The following is a 21,371-nucleotide window of genomic DNA, read 5'->3' as shown; positions in this document are numbered from 1 at the left end:
TCATAATTCTTTCGTAAAACAGGCAATAGTACTAATTTCTGAGGTAGAAAAGACTCAGTTTTTAAAGCTCTAATTTTTTTTAAGTTATTACTTTGTTATGACCAAATCTACAAATCTATGATAATTCATGTCTACTAGTGGAAGATATTAGCAGGCAAAATCGAGGGAATTGTGCAAATGATGATACAAGCATGAAAATTACCACAAAGCATCATTATTATATACTTTTAAAAAAACAACTGCTGGCCATTAAATAAAATCATTTTTTCAAGATGGCCACCGCCGTTTTCTAAAATGGCTGTTTTTTCAGTTTGAAAATACTGATTTTTTCTGGAAAACTTTTCGTTTACCTTCTTTTAGTGAAAAACTACTGTCAGGTTTGGTAGCTACCTTCCTCACATGTGAATAATTCACTAGACATGAATATTTGACACATACAGGGTTTGCGCATGCGCAAAAATGTTACAAAATTCATTTAAAAATATTTCAACTATTTAATATAAAATAAGTCATTTGGGATTTTCAATGATATTATGATCTGGTTTGATAACATTTTTCAAGGTTATGACACATATGATTTAACAATTTTGCGCATGCGCAAACTATTTATAGACATAATGAGTGATTTGTATGCACTACCAGGGCAAACTGATATAAATCGTAGTTCATCTCATTACTCTAAAAAGCAAGTAAGTGTAAAATCTATGATGCCACTGTTTAAAAACAAGCCCATTCAGTTGCAATAATGAGGTATTTGATGGATAAGACGGAAAATGTGATAAAAACGAGAAAAACATCGATAGTAACGGCAGATCAGCCACTTTTGGTAATGGATATTCAGTGGGAATTGCCTGATTTGTACAAAGGATTGTAAGGTGGATTTCACATTGAAATGACTTGTTATAAAATTCTGGGTGATATATAACGTGAAGGTAGATGGACACATGTGTCATGTGTCCTCACTAAAACTAGTATTGCAACACACAGAACGGCATATTCTTGTATGTATGTTCAAATGTACCTAGGACTAGACACGCGCATCAGATAACTCTATGTGTTTTAGCTTGAAAGGTATATATCGGCTTAAGAAAGCTAAACACAGAAATTATAATCATGTCATGACTCTGTGACGTTCAATGATTTGATAGACTGGCGTAAGAAAATATAGTCATCTCTACCACAGTTCAATTCCTGGAGTTAAATTATAAAATAAGAACTTTTTGTGAATTTGGTAGTATGCTCATTTCATGAGTCAGATTTTGTACAAACAGTTCATATAAAGCATGATACTGTATTCATTTAGGTCTTGATCGTGTAACATATTCTCGATCGCGACCGACCTTCTCCGAGATATGGCTTTCCTTCTCTTAAGTCACCCACAGGTGGCAATTGATTTTGAAAATGATAATTTTATTGTACGTAAGACCAGAAAATATTTTTTCTTATAACACAATTGATCAGACAAAAACAGAATAATGCAATTGTAAAGGGCGATGTGTTGTCAAAGGTTTAACCGAAGCCCTCATTTAGACGTATTGATGATAGCTAGACCAGAAGTCAGTAGACTAGCAGATGAATTTGCAAGATCTAGTAGTTTGAGGCATTCTATAATAGATGAACGACTTAATGAACACAAAAGGATTTCTTTAAAAAGATCAAAGGCAAATAATTTGTAGATCGTTTGAAGCAAATACAAAACGAAGGAGAACCGGTTTCTTATAAACAGATCAAAAAGAACAACTTCCTATTATGTCGGTAAAATAAAACTGTAAACGTTTTTGTAAAAAACAAAGCTAGAGAACCTTAGATATCTTTTCTAGACTTTTATTTCTTGTCGTAGTGGACAAATTGATTTGGAATATTTCTTAATCTATAAAGACAAACTGCTCCTCCGTTTTTGTCTTCGGATGTCATTTTTAACAGTGGTATTAAATCGGTGCAAATGGATAAACTTGAAACATTTTGCAATTTGCAGATCCAAATTCTGACGCGTTTATCGTTGATAGAGCAGCAATGGATAATTCCAGGCCACCTTGTAGGGAACAATATTGGATGATTTTGCAATTGTGTTATACGGCCTTAAATAAAATATTGCATCGATAAGTATTCAAGAGTAGATATTGTGTTAGATTTACTAAATGGATCATTGAAAGGCTAGATGTGAGAAGACAAAAGTTGGGTTTTGGAGTAGTTTTCTCTATGAAGATGACAATGAAACGAAGTGTCTTGCCGACAGAAATGCTTCTGTAGAGACTAATAAGGATACTTTCCATCTATCCCTTGTAAGCATGGAGAAGCAGATATACGAATTTTTGTCCATGTTCGGCCTGATTATGAAAATTGTTGTAGGACGGTAATTTAAGGTAGCACCGACACAGATGTAGTAGTACTAAACATTGCAACACTCCAAAAATATGGTGGAACAAACTGTGAATAGGTTTTGGCAGGAATGAAGACTTTTGATGGCTTCCTGTACGTGATATATCAAATGCGTTTGGTCCTCGTGTAGCTACTCTTCCTTTCATTCATACATTCAGTGCATGTGACACTAAGGGAATAGGTCAGTTTGGATGACATAGGAAGCATTTCAACATGTAAGGGACGTACTTATTTCTTTGCTGAAGTATAAAGACACATACAAGGACACAAAATAAGCATTTGTTTGCATCATGTATGACAGAACAACATCACTATTTGCTGTTAATGAGGCACGATGTAAATTTTTACCAAGGAAGCAGCGGCATTGTGATGTAGTTCCGCCTACAAGAGTTTTTTTTCGGAGGACATCCAAAGAGCAGCGTATCAAGGAGGATAAGTTTGGGCTCAGCCTGATTTATGTACCAATTCATGAACACTGGGGTTGGATGAAAGAAACAAATCGAGGACTTCTTCGGCTGCCGTTAAAGTTGTCGGAAACTTTTGAAATGAGGAGGCGAAATATCCTATTGTGTTGGTGACTGTAAATGCTACCGTTCTGTCCTTTCTTGTACGAGTCTTTCTAACAAAACTAGGCATTTAATCTTAACAAAGAATGTGATATCACTTGTTAAGTTTAATGATGAAAATTATTAAAAAAAAATACGTTTTCCAAAATTTTGCCGCCATTTTGAAACCGGAAATTACTCTTTTTTTGTCATTTATGTGTTGTTTTTTGTACTTTAAGAACTGTAATTTAAAGCTTAATAAAACCTTACATTGGATTATACCTATAACACAACTTTCAAAGATTTACTTCTGGATATGACGCCATTTGCAAAATGATCGGTGGCCATCTTGAAAAAAAGGAAATAAATTTTTTATGGCCAGCACACTTATTTCTTTTAATTATCTTTTAGTCCACCTGTATACCAAATTTCATGCTTGTATTTCATGCTTGTATTATTACTTGAAAATTATTAAAATATTTTTTAAGTATTTGCCTCTAATTTGGAACCGGAAACCACTATTTTTTTTCTTTTATGTGTTGTTTTGTCGTACTAAGGAGCTGTTTTTAACGTTTTATCATATCTTACATTGGATTATACATGACACACCTTTCAAGGATTAAAATCCCTTGTAAAATTGATTGAAAGTAAAAAAAAATCGAAATTTTTGACTCGTTAGCCGACATTTTAAAACCGGAAGTCACCTAAAGTTTCATTAATGTATTGTCTAGTCGTAATTTATGAACTGTCATTTTCTTTTTATCAAACTTAACAATGGATTTTACATATAACACCTTTCAAAGGATTAACAAATAATGGCTAATTTGTTATTACGCCCATTTTCAAAATGTGTGGTGGCCATCTTGAAAAAAAAAAAAAAAAAATTCTGGCCAGCAGCGGATTTTTTATAAGTATCATTTAGTTAACCTTTATACCAAATTTCATGCTTGTATCACGATTTGCACAATTATGTCCATAATATCTCCCACTATACACATAAGTGCTTACTTCTATACGGGTGCCACATGTGGAGCAGGATCTGCTTACCCGTCCAGAGCACTTGAGATCACCCCTTGTGTTTGGTGGGGTTCGTGTTGCTTATTTTTTAGTTTTTAATGTAGTGTCATATGTACTATTGTTTGTCTCTTTGTCTTTTTCATTTTTAGCCATGGCCTTGTCACTTTTTTCGATTTATGAGTTTGACTGTCACTCTGGTATCTTTAGTTCCTCTTTTGAAACCGTGAAAATAGAATTGAAAGGCAATTTCCAACTGTAAAATTTTCCATCTTGATGATTTGCCACAAATTACCAAGAAAATTGTTCAAATGTTTTGGAAAAACTTCCATTACGAAATGCAAAAATGCTTGGAATCCAGTAGGTGTGAATTCTACGAATTCCAAGTAAATTTAATACTTCCTCATTTTCCAATAAATTCCACATTTTTGAAGAACATACATGTAACAACAACAGCTGTTTATTTTTGGAATCCATACGACCATAGTAATACGATAACAATCATTACCAATAAATAGTATAAAATAAGTTCTAATTTATTTGAACTGTTATACATTTTCAAAAGGTGGCGAAGCAATCATGCAGTGTAAAAATACACTTTCACTGCTTTGTTTGTTTTTGGTAATACTTCCAAATGTATATCCTAGGAGAATCACATGGAAGCAAATTCAAAAAGGTCAGTTAAAACCATGCTTTGAGAAAATCGTTAAAAAAATATCAATGAAAGAGGGACGAAAGATTTCAGAGGGACAGTCAAACTTATAGATAAATAAATTGACAACGCCATGACTAAAAATAAAAAGGCAAAGTAAAAAGTATTCTATTTAGACACGCAATAATGTTTTATTGAATAACGTATTTGAAAAAAATGAAAATGAAAAAATGAAATTATTTTTGTTTTATTATTCATACATTTAACTTCATTAAAGTGTAAATTACATGTTGATCTATAGAAGCACGTCATGTTGGCTTTCAGCTTTTTGTGTTGACAACGGAAACTAAACCAAGTTTTATCTGTGCCAAGCATATGTCTAAATAAGGACGTTAGGCAACAAACAAATCAACCAATTAAATGTTATGTATTCTTTTATCTTTTAAATCAAGCCAATGTATACATGTAAAACGTCTCCGTGAAATATAAAGTATTTCAATTTGAATTGATTTGGTAGTATCGGACTTTCATTATTCGTACTTTCGTTTGCATAATATATATGTATGTTTCTTTTACAGCCACTAGAATTTGGAAAGCAATTTCAGGCAAAGACATTTCCAGTCGCCTACAGATAAAAGATATAAATATGAAAGGAGGATCGTATGTTAAAAAGTAAGATGGTACTGACGTATATTTTCTGATTTAAATAAATATACTAGGATCAATGAAATAAAAAAGGAAATTAAAAAAAAAACAAGTGAACATACATCTGGCTTTAAGTAAAAATTTGTTTTGTTATCTATGTAGATAAAAAAAAATGCTTCGGTGCCTTTCAACCTTTCACACGTCTTTTTTATAATTCCAATAACGTCATATATCTGATCAATTTTCAAGTTTGCTTAAATCTTTTTCTTTCAATCCTTTTTATTTAGTTTTCTGAGGATGGTAAAAAACAATTACAATAAATATTTTTTTCTTTTGTATTATATTAATATTATATATAAATTATACTACATGTCTTTGATTTTACGTTTGTACTACTTATATTGATTTATATAAATTAGTTATGAAATATATGCGTTTTCCGAACGTTTTATTAAATCTGTTCGCAATGGGATAACTTTTATCAATATATATTGCTATCTAACAAATACTTTAATTGTCTAATCCATCAGTATAAAGATAACTCATGTGGATATACCCAGAATATCAATCAAGGGGGATTGGAAGAAAACTATTATTGTCGAAGCATCCAACATTGGCCTCGGAATGAAAGCTGACTGGCGGGTAAAAAAGTAGGTTTACGCAATAGGAACTTAACTATTGGTTCATTAGATTGTTTTTATTTATTTAAAGAGTGGGCTTTCTTTAGGTGTTTGCAATAAAGCAACGACACCGATGTCACCTTCATTAAATGTATACAATACTGTTATTCCTTACGTATAAGTTGGTAAATTTCTATTTCTATTGTTAACTTTGATTATTATGACATGGATAGAAACTGTCATACATTTCTACTAAAACATTTTGTATAGATTCGAAAATCAATACAATATTGTACAGGTGCATAACTCTTGGCAAACATTGATTGGGAATGTCAAATTCATAAATCATTTTAAGGCATCAAAAGTCTTATTAAATGCTAACAATACTCTGAAGTTTGAATGATACTTTAATTTTTTTTCTAGAAATAACTTAGTTAAAATGGTCACAATGATAAATTATTTACAGTTTTTAGATACCCTAGAAAACTATAATGCAACATAAACGAACATCAAGCAAACTATTTATACAAAAATCAGAACGAACTTTGTTGGCGTACTGTATCAATCGTTACAGAAAACTGAAGTTGTGTACATTTGTGTCAATAGCAAATATAAAATGTTATGTTTCTGGAAGAACCATGCAAAACGTTAAGTCAGATTAGCACCACAAAATAAATATAAATACATAATATTTGATGAAAATGTTTATAAGAACAAAGAGTATGATTTAATTTTTTGATTGAAAAATTTTAAATATTAATCATTAAAATGTATTTTTATTCAGAAAGGTTCTATGGGTAATACGATATAGGGAAAGTGGTACTCTAAAAGCATCTGTTTCAAACATGAAGTTCCGGGTAACATTAAGTAAGTCAAACTAAACAGTTAAAAAGAAAAGAAAAGAAAGATATTTTAAAGATTAAAATTACTAATGATGAAAAGATGTCACTAATACAAATACAAACAGTAGACCTACTGTTATTTGGTTACAATGAATAATTAAACGAATAGAAGTTAATGATGTGTTTCAAATTTCCATCGACACCAAAATTTTCATTCAGTTTTATAATAGTAAGGGTATTTTTAAATACGTATTCTTGTTTGTCTCAAATATCTGTGCAAATCTATAATATTTAGCTAAACCATAATAAAACAAAAATATCTTCATTTTCATTCCACTGAATTGTGCTACAATTTGAAAAACAAAGAATCAAATAAACTACAATACAGTATTTTGTTTTTTGTAGACAAAAACACATTTAGGGTAAAGAGTTGTTCTGAGTCAATTGGTTCCACTAAAGTCAAACTAAGAGGAAAGCTGCTTGCATGGGTAGTTAGAAAATTGTTTAATCTTGACAAACTGTTAAAGAAAAGGCTAAACGGAAAGGTTTGTAGTTATCTATTATCCTTAGATAACAACTTCGACCGCTTGTATTTACCCTCATAAATTACATCGCCAGAAGTTAAACAGCGGTTTATTAAAACCTTGCAAAATTTAGGTCACTAATACTTGCAATTGATAACGGAAAGTTTGAACTAATTCTGGAAACTTTTTTTTTATTAAACAAGCTAGATAATGCATAGCGATAAATAAGACTTTCCATATATACTTGTTTATTCATGATTAGAATTGAAATATTACGATTGAGTTCAGGAGTAAAATAATAATTATTTTTTTCCAACTTCAAATATTTTATTACTCCACTGGTTGTGAACAACGTCCTTTAGTGCAACAACAATGACGCTAATTCATGATTAGAAATGAAACATTACGATTTAATTTAGATGTAATATATTTTTTGATTTTTGCAGTTTGACCTTTTTATTGAGTCTCACAGTCGGTCTTTATTGGACGAAACACGCAAGTTTAGTTTACCGATGTTCAATTGCGTAGAAACAAATGAAGATACTAAACAAATAACTGGCGAATCGCAATAATTTCATAAAGAAAGATACGTAAATATCAGCAGGGTAAGCGTCTACTGCTACATACATACATGTATCACTATCTGTGCAAACCTACATTCGTCATAATCGAGAATAGAACACAATCGAAATAAATATCAAAGGAAATAAGTTCTGGTATCTTTATATTTTTTGTAATTTGAATAAACTGACTAACCAAAACAAAATTCAACGATACTACAAATGACCTATGTCCATTTGGTAAAAGTGTTCCTGTTGAAATTATTGTAAGCAAGATCTATGTGAGTTACAGTGACTTGGAAAATATATCCATAGAACCATGTAGTAATTATAAATTTACAAAAAATAAAATCTATTTTTAGATATGCCGTGCTGTTACTAAAGCAATCAATAAACAGTCATCAAGAATTTCAAGAATAGTTAAAGGATGATGGGAAATTATATAAAAAGGTACGTATCATTGTTAATTCATTTAACAGGATAATTATCAGTGGTCATTCCTTTTTTTATAACTTTTTTTTTCAATCTGAATTATGAGAGTGGAAACAAGTTTCAGATCATTTAAATCGTATGCTTAATCGAACTCTCATATTTACATTAGAACCTCAGCGTGGTAAATGCAATGAACAACAATAAACCTGGATTTATAATGACAACAATTTTAAAATGTTATCTTCATATACATGTTTGGTAAACTGCCATTTCGATCAACAACTCGACCTTTTGATACGCATTTCAATTGAACAAAACTGAAGCTTTTCCTTTTATTTTGTAGGTTGTAAGATCAGAATGACTGAAGACAAACACCATCAATAACAACAACAAAGACGATATTTAATAAATATTCTCAAATGTATTGTTTTATTCTGTCTGATTCATGCATTCAAATAAGTCTTTCAACGAGTTTTTCTCATCTTAACTAGGCGACAGCAGTCATATGCACTTATTGTCTAAAAATATGCAACACGACGGGTGCCACATTTTAGCCATGGCGTTGTCAGTTTATTTTCGATTTATGAGTTTGACTGTCCCTCTGGTATCTTTCGTCCCTCTTTTAGACCTCAATTGTATGTACAAAAATGAGTCGATTATGTATAATTGCCAGTGAGAAATCTATCCAACAATATTTAAACAAGTTGGTGTAAGCAATTATAGGCAACCGTATGACCCCCTGATAATTGAGAATGTCTATGTGTGCATCCGGTTTGTCGTTCATGCATTTGTTGCTAGTTTAGGGCCGAAAAACAGTATAAAACAGAAACCTATTGAAAATCCCAAATGGTCATATAGCGTGTTAACTGTAAATGATACTGAACATGAAACTACATGAATTACTTGAAGGTAAAAACAATAATTAACTTTAATAATTTGACCTTTATGTTTTATCTAAATATTTTTGCGGTCAAACACTATAGAAAATTTGTTGAATAAATTGAATTTAAAACGATATCAATAATAACACACACATGCAATAAATTATAGTGTGAAGCTATTTATTAAAAATAGTTCAGATGTTTAATAAGTCATCAATACCCTTTTGTGTCTTGTATCGGGTGTAGAAACAAATGGAAATAAGGTATGGATGAGCCGCCATGGATTATGTATCTTTTCTCTTTTTTTGATAGATGGGAAATGATTTAGATACTTAACTTTCTTGTTAAAATTGTCAACTTGGATTGATTAATTTAAAGAGTACGTCATTAGGGGTCATTCACATCTCCTGTCATTTGGAAATATTTAGCAATCTTGAAAATAAATCAAATCGTCTATCCCGATTATGTTTGTTATCAGTATTGATTACGCTGAAAAGGGATGATTTGTGTTGTGTTTTTTTTGGAAGCTAAGAAACTGATCAGTTTTATCCCCTCTCAATGTTGATGTGTTTCCCACGGTTTTAGTTTGTAACCTGATTTTTGTTTCTATCAATCGATTTATGATGTTCGAACAGCTGTATACTACTTTTGCCTTTATTTGTTTCAATTTCTTTTTTAAAAATGTTAAACACACACAGACTTTTAAAACGAGTATCTCACATCATCCCTTGTTTTTGATTGAATTTTTTTTTGCCATTATTTTGCCACATCGTTGTCTATATAGTGAAATTTGATGCTACTCTTATACATGTGAGAGGTTTAGCTAGCTTTTAAACTAGGTTTAATCAACCTTTTTCTACATAAGAAAATGCGTGTACCAAGTCAGAAATATGAATATTTGAACTCATTCTATGATTTTTGAAATGACAAATACTAGTATGCACTATTCGATATTTCAAGATCACAAAAAAGTGGTACCCTTTTTTCCCGATTATATACAACAAAACCTTTTCAATCAGTCTGATTCAGTAATCACACATAATGTTAGAGCTGTTTGAAATATTTATATGAAAGGAAATTGATCAGACAAAAGTAGCCAGAAAGTCATATTTATAAACAAAAAAATCAATAGATGTGGTGTAATTGCCAATGTGTCAACTAACGACCAGTTAAAATGAAATGATAGTTAAGCAATGATGACTCTCTGTACAGCTTTCAGTAGTGCACAAATCCTAAAAGGCCCCGGATAGAAAATGTTTAAATCTTTAACTAGATTTTTTTTATATATATATAAATATGACAAGGATCTACGACAATCTCTATACTAGCTAATGGCTAGGAAAATGTACATAAAAAGTAAACTCCGAGCAAAATTCAAAACAGAAAGTTTAAACGATAGCTAAAAAATGTGACAGGGTTAAAAATGCTTGTGAGTCCATAAACCTACATTGTACACCCAAATATGCGACTGTAGTATAAGAGTACACAATGAAAACAAAATGTAATTGTCTTTACTCAAATTATGATCTCTGAAAAATTATTAGAAAAACCATTAAAACTTGTGTCATTTCTCCGTCAATTTATTCTACGTTGTGCTTTACGATCAAATATTAAAAAGAATATTTTTTGCATCATTAAATTTTGAATACGTTTATAAGTTTAAGTTTAAGATATAAAATAAAAATACTTTGCATTTATCTAGTTTTTGCAAAAATTATTATTATTTTAAAATCACTTTTATTAACCTGTAATATAACTTACTCTTCCGGAGCACCTGATATCATCCCAAGTTTTTGGTGGATTTCGTGTTGCTGATCATTTGGTTTTCTATGTTGTGTTTTGTGTACCATTATTTGTCTGTCTGTCTGTCTTTTTGTTTAACCATAGTGTTGTCAGATTATTTTCTATCTATGAGTTAGATTGTTTCCCTGGTATTTTTACCCCTCTTTTTTTATCATTGAAATCTTAACAAAAAATGCCAAATGTGTATTTTTTTTTATCAAAATCATCCATAAACACTTAAACAAACTGGATCAAAAAGCTTCTTGTGAATAAAAGCACACATGAAACAACAATCGAAAAGAAAGGCTAAACAAGATTAAGAGGTTCAACAATATACGTATCTTAATATGATGTCATGCTCTTTATCTAAAAACAAATCAGATTTATTTATCAGATCATTACTCTCTCCCACATATACCCATTGAATTAAACGTTTCAATTCCGATCAAACATGACTGCGTATTTATGCATCCCGCGCAACTCAAGTGACAGGAGTGTTACTGCATATTACGAGAATAACAACAATTTACATAACTGGAATAATTGATACAGAGTTGGTACACTATTCAGGCAAACAATCAAACACCCCAAAATTGGTAGTATTAATACAGTATTACACTTGGCTTTATAATAAAGCCTTTCTACAAATACCTTAACTCTTCATTAATTCGTTGCGTAGTTACGGGGCTTCATTGTTAATAACTTCTCTAAGCCTAGCATTAGCATGAACACACACAAAAACAACGTCGTTCCCATACTAAAATAGTTCATTTTTGTTATCAGGTATAAAAATATTAAAATGCAGCATAAATGTTAAATGTAACTAAAATATGCCCTGCGTTTTAACCATAAGACTTGAGTATAAATATTTATTATGTGAAAATCAAAATCATAACATTATCCCCTGACATTGTACTATTGTAACCTACGACCTGATTTTAAACATTTGATTGTTTTTACTTGTAAGACCGTTCTGTTATTCTATCACACATTTTTTTTAATAGAAAAAGGTATGTAAGAGAAGTAATGCGCATAAATAGTGGTAAAGATTGAATATGTTAATTAACACGGGGATCGGGAGGATGGGGAGATAGGTGATTACTTCGATTGAAATACATCTCATGGCGCTGGAGATGTGATACAATAGTTAATTAATACAATAATTTTGTATAAAAAAACCGCATTGATATGTTATCCATATTGGCATCGTCCAGGCTCTGTTAAAGGACTTCTGACATTTTAACTATAATAATAATAATAATATTAGTCTTTTATTCAGAAGCAATACAGCTTATAGAATTTACATATACAAGTAAAATAGCATCAGTGAATAATTACATACTATATGAATGACAAAATCCATCATCTCAAACATTTTCGAAACTGAACGATGATCTTATTTTGTAAAGTTACATGTAATGCACGACATGCGCTTTAGTACAGTTGTACAAGATACATATTTGTGGGATAATTTCTCACAAAATTTAGGTATCCCCGCTAGACACAAAACAAATCAGTCGTTCCAAATTATATACATTAAAATTTACAGAGATTTATATTGAAACGTTCCAATAGACAGTTTGAAAAATAGAATAATTGAAATAAAACAATCTCTAAAAAGTTTATTGTCTATAACTTCACTTTTTATTCAACAGAATATCAAGTTGCACTCCCATCAAGCAAGGATTACGATTTTAAAGTGTTTGCTGTGCTGAAGCTCAAGTAATGTCTTGTATGTATTTTATAAATCATCTGATGATACGAACATGCAATGTTTTTTTTTTGTAATTACATGGATAGAGCTAGAATAATACTTATTTAAAATGAAACGACTATATATAACACGTATTTATTGCAAATTATTCAATATTTCTAGTTTTGAATATTTCGTATATTGTAAGTTTCAAGTAAACGTTAACTTTACTAAATTGTTTTTTTTTTTGCATTTATATTCAAATGTGTGCATTTGGAGAGAGAATAACTGTTCACCCGCGTTGTTTCGTTTCCAAAAATTAAAAATTCAAATCAAATACGAAATTACAACAGATTTAGACAAAACTAGCTTAGATTATTTATTCATGGATAGAAAGCCTAAGTATTTCGAATAGTTCAAGATAAATTTAATTCAATGTTTATTAAGCAATTCGTTTTTTTAACATACCATGTAACTTATATAAAAATGGTATTCGTATTTCAAAAGAATAGTTATCAAAAGTACCAGGATTATAATTTATACGCCAGACGCGCGTTTCGTCTACATAAGACTCATCAGTGACGATCAGATCAAAATAGTTAAAAAGCCAAAAAGTTGAAGAGCATTGAGGACCCAAAATTCCAAAAGGTTGTGCCAAATACGGCTAAGGTAATCTACTCCTGGGGTAAGAAAATTCTTAGTTTTTCGAAAAATTCATAGTTTTGTAAACAGAAAATTTATAAAAATGACCATATAATTGATATTCATGTCAACACCGAAGTGCTGACTACTGGGCTCGTGATACCCTCGGGGACAAAACGTCCACCAGCAGTGGTATCGACCCAGTGGTGTTAATAGTTATCAAAAGTACCAGGATTGTAATTTTATACGCCAGACGCGCGTTTCGTCTACATAAGACTCACCAGTGACGCTCAGATCAAAATAGTTAAAAAGCCAAATAAATACAAAGTTGAAGAGCATTGAGGACCCAAAATTCCAAAAAAGTTGTGCCAAATACGGCTAAGGTGATCTACTCCTGGGGTAAGAAAATTCTTAGTTTTTCGAAAAATTCAAAGTTTTGTAAACAGAAAATTTATAAAAATGACCATATAATTGATATTCATGTCAACACCGAAATGCTGACTACTGGGTTGGTGATACCCTCGGGGGCGAAACGTCCACCAGCAGTGGCATCGACCCAGTGGTGTAAATAGTTATCAAAAGTACCAGGATTATAATTTTATACGCCAGACGCGCGTTTCGTCTACATAAGACTCATCAGTGACGCTCAGATCAAAATAGTTAAAAAGCCAAATAAATACAAAGTTGAAGAGCATTGAGGACCCAAAATTCCAAAAAAGTTGTGCCAAATACGGCTAAGGTGATCTACTCCTGGGGTAAGAAAATTCTTAGTTTTTCGAAAAATTCAAAGTTTTGTAAACAGAAAATTTATAAAAATGACCATATAATTGATATTCATGTCAACAATGAAGTGCTGACTACTGGGCTGGTGATACCCTCGGGGGCGAAACGTCCACCAGAAGTGGCATCGACCCAGTGGTGTAAATAGTTATCAAAAGTACCAGGATTATAATTTTATACGCCAGACGCGCGTTTCGTCTACATAAGACTCATCAGTGACGCTCAGATCAAAATAGTTAAAAAGCCAAATAAATACAAAGTTGAAGAGCATTGAGGACCCAAAATTCCAAAAAGCTGTGCCAAATACGGCTAATGTAATCTACTCCTGGTGTAAGAAAATTCTTAGTTTTTCGAAAAATTCAAAGTTTTGTAAACAGAAAATTTATTAAAATGACCATATAATTGATATTCATGTCAACACCGAAGTGCTGACTACTGGGCTGGTGATACCCTCGGGGACGAAACGTCCACCAGCAGTGGCATCGACCCAGTGAAAATACTTTTTTCTACTTTTTCCATTGAGTAAACTTAGACAAAATAGAAATATTGTTGTTTGTCTTTTTTTTTTCATTGTGACAGCCGGGAGTTTTATTGATTCGACCTTACATGTTTGTATTAACTGTATTCTCTATTACTGACTATCCTATACATGCGTCATTTGATATTAAAAATATGTTTTATTCCACACGAAACATGACAAATGCCACTATGATTGACCTTAACAATTGTTGAAACTGTTCTATTCTACTGATGTATAGAAGTCAAATACTTTAGGTGACCATGACATGATTTACTCCAAGTAGCATCAATCTTTAACTATCCTGTCTATAATGATACACCTTTCCCAGAATGTGGAAATAATGATGTTGTAAACGTAAATCAAGTGGTTTTCAATCAATACTTTACAGTGATACATCACGTGTATATGTCATGTGATCTTAATATGTCTCTGATAATTAGACACCTTTTGATCCGAAGCTGCGATAAACATCGAAATTTACATTTTATTCTGAAACAATGCGATCTTCAAAATGAAATAAAGCCCTTTAAATGCCACTGTAACTTGATTAAGTAGAGTTTGAATTGTTTTTAGTGTTAATAAACGTCCAGAGATATAGTTTATACTCTTGTGGCCTACATATTTTACATTTTGATAATTTAGCTAGACAGCTTTATTATGGATGTTGACAAATTTGATAGTCAAATCAAGTTCAGCAGAAGTTTATATTTTTTTATTGATCAGAGTGCCATAGGATTGTAACATTCTGTACTGCCAATGCATTGATTTTACTGCAAATCTGTTGTATATATTGTAGTGTAATAACTTTGTTTGCTATATATTAACAAAATGTAAAAGACATTTGCGAAAGATTAATGCTTCTTTCAGCATAACATTAAAACCCATTGATTTATTAATTAAAATTATTTGCATTTTCTCCTTTACATGTATACAAACATGTGCTATAGTCAATGCTTTAATTGTGTTTTGTTACTATTCGGTGTTTTCCATGAATTAAATCTTATCATTAAATCGATGGATTCAACTTTAAAATTGATGTTACGCCTTTTCATTATGTATTGATAATTATTACCACATTTTGTGGAATAAAATTATTTCATATTTCACGAGATTTGATAAATGTACAGTACATACAAAGCTACATCATAAAAGAGGGACGAAAGATACCAAAGGGACAGTCAAACTCATAAATCGAAAATAAACCGACAACGCCAAGGCTAAAATTGGAAAAGACAAACAGACAAACAATAGTACACACAACATACAAAACTAAAGAATAAGCAACACGAACCCCATTTAAAAACTCGGGTGATCTCAGGTGTTCCGGAAGGGTAAGCAGTCCCTGCTCCACCCGTGGCACCCGTCGTCTTGCTTATGTTATAACAAATCCGGTAAATAGTCTAATTCGGTAGGTCACATTCATGAAAGGGAAGGAACATATCCAAGATCATTTGTGAGACGGTTATTCCATATTGGTCAACCAACTCGTGATGGCGTCCGTAAACTTTACAACGGGATGATTTCAACTTCACCAATTGGAACTCTTGGTTTAATAGCTTCCCTGTGAGCATCAACCCTCTATCAAGAAAATCTTGATAGGAAATGCAGACACGGGAATATCGTATCAATTGGGAGATATGTACCCCGTATGCAGATGCTGTTGGAATATTGCTACTTAGAAATGAAAAGTTCACAAATGGAAAGCTACTTTTCAACATAAGGAAAATAATAGAAATTATTTTATTAAAGCGTTACAATTAACAATAGAAATAGGGAATGTGTAGCAAAGACAACAACCCTACCAAATAGCGGAAACCAGACGAAGGCCACACATGGGTTTAAAACGCATGAAAAGCGAGAAAATCCTGTTCCCGGAGGTATGCCTCGACTGTCTCTTAAACAAAAATATGTACTATTTCATTGATAATGGACGCCATACTAAACTTCGAAACACACAAATGAACTAAGAACAAAGGCCAGAGGCTCCTGACTTGGGACAGGCGCAAATAAGTGACAGGGTTAAACATACTCAATGGTATTTGATATACGTCTGATCATAAAGTGTTGAAATGTCACTTTTAATATCACTAAGAAGTCATAAAGATGTCGTAATTGACAGTGTTTATCACATTTGAAAAAGCCTGTACCAAGTCAGGAATATGACAATTAGTGTCCATTCGTTTGATTTTGTCAACTGATTAGGGACTGTCCGTTTTGAATTTTCCTCGGAGTTCAGTATTTTTTAGTGATTTTACTTTTTATATGATGATTTTGGATTGTTTTAAAACATGAGGTAACGTTTTGCCAAATAATTTATTTTACAACCATATGCATCTTTGCAAAATGGATTATACAATTAACTCTCGTTGTCTCGAACTCGGTTAACTCGAAATTTCGGATGAGTCAAAGTTTTCACGTGGTCCCAAACTTTGTTCCATATAAATGTATGTAATTCGACTCCCGATGAGTCGAAATTGGAAGAGGTCGAAATTGGGGATAAGTCGAAATTGGATAAGTCGAAATTTCGGTTGAGTCGAACTAAATTTCGATCCCAAGGTTAACAAAAGCATTGAAAATTCATTATTTATCTCGAACTAACACACATATTTCAAAACATTACCTCCGGCATTTAAATAGATAGAAGAGTTAATCTGACAATACACGTGTAATTAAATTTCCAGTCACTGACCACTGTATTTATTTATGACATGCTATTTCAACGAGTGTTTACCTAAGATTATCTTTTATAGAATTTTTATAGATAATTAATGATGCATTGTTAATGTTCATGAAAAGTATTTAAAATGTTTACAAAACAATAAATTGTGATTTACACAAATGAGCTTGGGTGTGTATAAAGTAAGGATTATGACTTCCGTTGATGATCACCTAAAAACTACTCAATCGGCGTCTTTAATCTTGTTGTATTTTCTTTTGAAAAGAAAGAGTGATATTAAACAAAATGAAGAGGAATCTTAATTTTCTAAAGTCTCTTGTATCCGAGAATAAACAATTTTGTCAACTATAAACGACCTGAATAACAGAACTTTCGATGTGAAATTACTCTCTCGGATAAAAGCCATAGGAAAAGGTTGTTACTGAAACAATTATAAGTAAAATAATCTTATAATTATAATAATGAAAGACATTGACATACAAGTACATCGATCTGATACCAGAATATCGATCCCCTTCCCATATTCACCCGGATTTATTTTAGCTTTACCAAGCTAAGCAAGAGTTTTGTCTCTTGTTTTGTCAAACTTCCGGTTTTCGTTTGAGTCGAACTATGTGTATCTCGAAATGTTTCTCTGGTCCGGTTGACTTCGAGATAACGAGAGTCGACTGTATTTAATTGATATTTCGCTGTATAATGTCAACGTCATCGTGAATGACGTTTAATTTTTTGGTCGCGCCCCCCTAAAAAACAATTTAACATCATCTAACAAATTTTTCTTTATAAGTTGATTTAGAAAAAAAAAATAATAGGTAAGTAGTAACCTTAAACGCTAAACAGCATAACGCATATACTTTTGTGCCTATGTTTTGCTTGAAAGTAAATTTAACAATGTTACCTATTCAATTTATAATATTTAAAAGCACTTTTTCTGTTCAGTCTGATATTTTATTTTTGTCGTCGGGTACAAAATTCGTTTCGTAAAGGTTATAAGGTTGATACAATTGTGGTAATTGTTAGCGATCCAAGAAAAATATTTCCTTAAGAGGTTTTTTTCGCTCACTAAATATTCAGTGTTTTGCAGGATTTCTTAAGTGAACATATACCAAATGAAGATGCAATTGGAATATAGGTAGTGATCATTTTAACATTTACAAAACTAAGCAAATAAAGGCACATTAGTATACCGCTGTTCGAAATTCATAAATCGATTGAGAAATACAAAACATATCCGGGTTACAAACTAAAACTTAGGAAAACACATTAAATATAAGAAGAGAACTATGACACAACAGAAACACAACAATAAAATGTAACACACACAGAAACGAACTATAATATAACAATGGCAATTTTCCACACTTGGTACAGGACATTTTAAGAACAAAATGATTGGTTGAACCTGGTGTTGTGGCATGCCAAACCTCCTGCTTTAATGGCAATGTTAAATATAACATTAAAATGACAACATTACTTGACAGGACTACAACCGAGCCCAACCAAGTCAAGGACAATATGCAATAACATTTTATCATTCAAATTAAATTGATTAAATCATGTTAATTAAGACTTTCAATACTAGAGAAACAACTTCGAAACCATGTAACTTATACATTATATAAAGATAGTAATTGAAAATTTAATGTTTTAAAATATTCAATAAGCTTTGTCAGTATGTTTCATGTAAACCAATTTTATAATTCGAAATATATAATAAAACCAACAGTTTCAACAGGAAAATGAAAATAAAAAACTGTTGATAATAAAATAAACGGTAGCAATTCTTATGCATTATATGCGCATTTTGACAATCAATGACTTTTCTCTGATCATGCTGATGATCAAGGCAAATTTGAAAATCAGCAATTTATTCAAAAAATGGAAAATGATAAAACCAAAAATGATTATTAAAAAAATATTTGGAATATAGCCAGGTTCATTTTTACAATTGTAGAGAATATCATGAATATATGTCTCAGTTTTAACTCAACTTGTCGCCTTCAAGGGAAACCAAGAAGAAGTAAATTAATGTACACAAACCATATATGTCAATATAATGAATAGTGAAAAGATTTTGTTCAAATTAGTGCAAAATTATCTCCAAAATGCTTGCGAAACTATAATAACTGTGTTTTAATCAAGGTTGATGCAAATTGTTACATGAAATCACATGTAAATTTATAATTGAGGAAAGTCTTGCAATAATTGGAGACGTCATTCTGTGATAACTGCTGAATTTCTGATCAGGAATGATAAAGAGGCGTTGAATACGAGACATAAGGAAAAAAAATCAATGATGAAAATGAAATAGTGAAATAATAATTCGCTTTAAGCAGGCAGTTTGGTTCAATTTTGTCAAAATAATATTCGAAAGATCGCTGATTAAGTTGTAAGTGAATAATTTGACCTCATTGAAACCTCATTTTTATGACCTTCGATGTAACAACTCAGCTTGAGATGGATAACGCATATATTAAATAAAAAGATAAATCATTCTCATACCGGTAAAACCTATGATCAATATACACATCAGTTAACACAATGGAATCAAACAGACCCAAAAGAATCAGTTTAAACGTGGTCGTTATCTATTTATCATATTTATATTTGTGTTAATATTGGATTATGTGACTGTTGGCAGTCTTCGCAGGTAATCTCGATTAATATAATGACGTCTAGACACAAAAAAAAACACCCAATGCTGATATATTTTACCAAGTTCATGCATTGTTGATTATTTTATTTAGAAATGATGTAATGTGGATATCAGTTTTGGTATGTTTGAAAGTAATGTGAGAATTTGAGTCAAAGCGAGGAACATCAATCTGTGAGGAAATGATTCTTAAATATGTATTAGTTAATCATAACTTGACTAACATATCGGCGGATAACAAAATAGTGGTTCATTTATTTTATATTTGGTTTTGTCAATTGCCTCAACTTACATTGAGATAGTTTAATATTCTACTGATGTCGTGTGTCTATGTTTTTTAATGGATTTTGTGTCATCATGTAATTTTTTGTCATTCGAAAGAGACAATTAAATGTATTTATTGCATGAATATATTAAAGCTAAGGATGTCAACTCGGTGAAAATGTACTTACCTATTATTCGTTTAATTTGATAGAGCATATATGTCAATTGGTCGTTGCATTCTAAAAAGAAGCCTATAACAATAGAATTTTTAAATCAGACTGTTATAACTAATTCAGTAATTAAGGATGAACTAAGGTGAGGTTTTGGAATTTGTGTCAGATAGTCACACTCCGTGTTAATTTCCTTACAAAACAGGGAAATATATTTTGCCCCATAACACCCTTATTTCTTTATTTTAAAGACTTCAATAGCTAATAAAAGGTAATTTACCAAAGTTTAAGCCGATTCTACATTTCTTTTTCGTTCGATTTGAGACCTGAATAATACATAAACAAATATCAGGTAAAAATCGGAGTCAGTAATTTTTTGCCATTTTTAAAAATCAAATACATAGAAATGGAGCACCATCACCTGTTAATATTTCAGCTTATTTTGATCCTTAACGAATGCTGTTCCAACTTATAGTATCAATTCTAAAATCTAGTACATATTCAAGTAAAACTATGACAGCATGTTTGTGTCATTAACGCTCTGTGGGATTTGAAAGCTTTTCTAAACTTATTAATTTGAAAAGATCAAATATACTACTTACAATATGGATGTCTCCATCTATGAACATCATAAATATGACAAACAAGGAGAGGATAGTAATGTATTGCATTGAAAGACATGTTCAACTACTTGTTCTGTTCTATTGTAATAACATTTTTATCACAAGCTAACACAACAATCAATTCTTAAGAATTTTCTTCAAAGAAGGTGTATCTTTTCCAAATAAGACAAACAAGTGTGCATTAACAGGGAGTATTGCTTTCATCTCACACAAAGACAAGAGTGTTGTTGTTAGACGTCAAATGAATTCTTTTGTCTAAATATGGTTTATAGTTTGTGAGCAGGTGAGACGGCTGCAGCTGTTCTGAAATAAATGATAGACTATTTAAGAAACACAATAGATTGGCATCTAAAATTTCCAAATATAGGTATCTTCAAGTAATGATTCTGACAAATAATCAGTTTCAAAGAACCTTGATATCTTATCCATACATTCTCTCTTTGTTACTTTTGAAGGACAAGAAGAACTCATTT

The 21,371-nt window shown here is 31.3% G+C and overlaps 1 long non-coding RNA gene across 1 annotated transcript; it reads left to right on the top strand.

The window, feature by feature from the left end:
* The first annotated feature begins 6,639 nt into the window (after nt 1-6,639).
* On the top strand, nt 6,640-8,637 carry LOC139526851 (uncharacterized). The gene is made up of 4 exons (XR_011665201.1): nt 6,640-6,722; nt 7,103-7,242; nt 8,144-8,231; nt 8,557-8,637. It is a non-coding gene; the product is annotated as an uncharacterized lncRNA (long non-coding RNA).
* Nucleotides 8,638-21,371: the final 12,734 nt, after the last annotated feature.

This window comes from Mytilus edulis, chromosome 6 (assembly GCF_963676685.1).
Source record: "Mytilus edulis chromosome 6, xbMytEdul2.2, whole genome shotgun sequence".
NCBI lineage: Eukaryota > Metazoa > Mollusca > Bivalvia > Mytilida > Mytilidae > Mytilus > Mytilus edulis.
The sequence above is the reverse complement of the archived record's forward strand: the minus strand, read 5'-3'. Positions and strand labels throughout refer to the sequence as shown.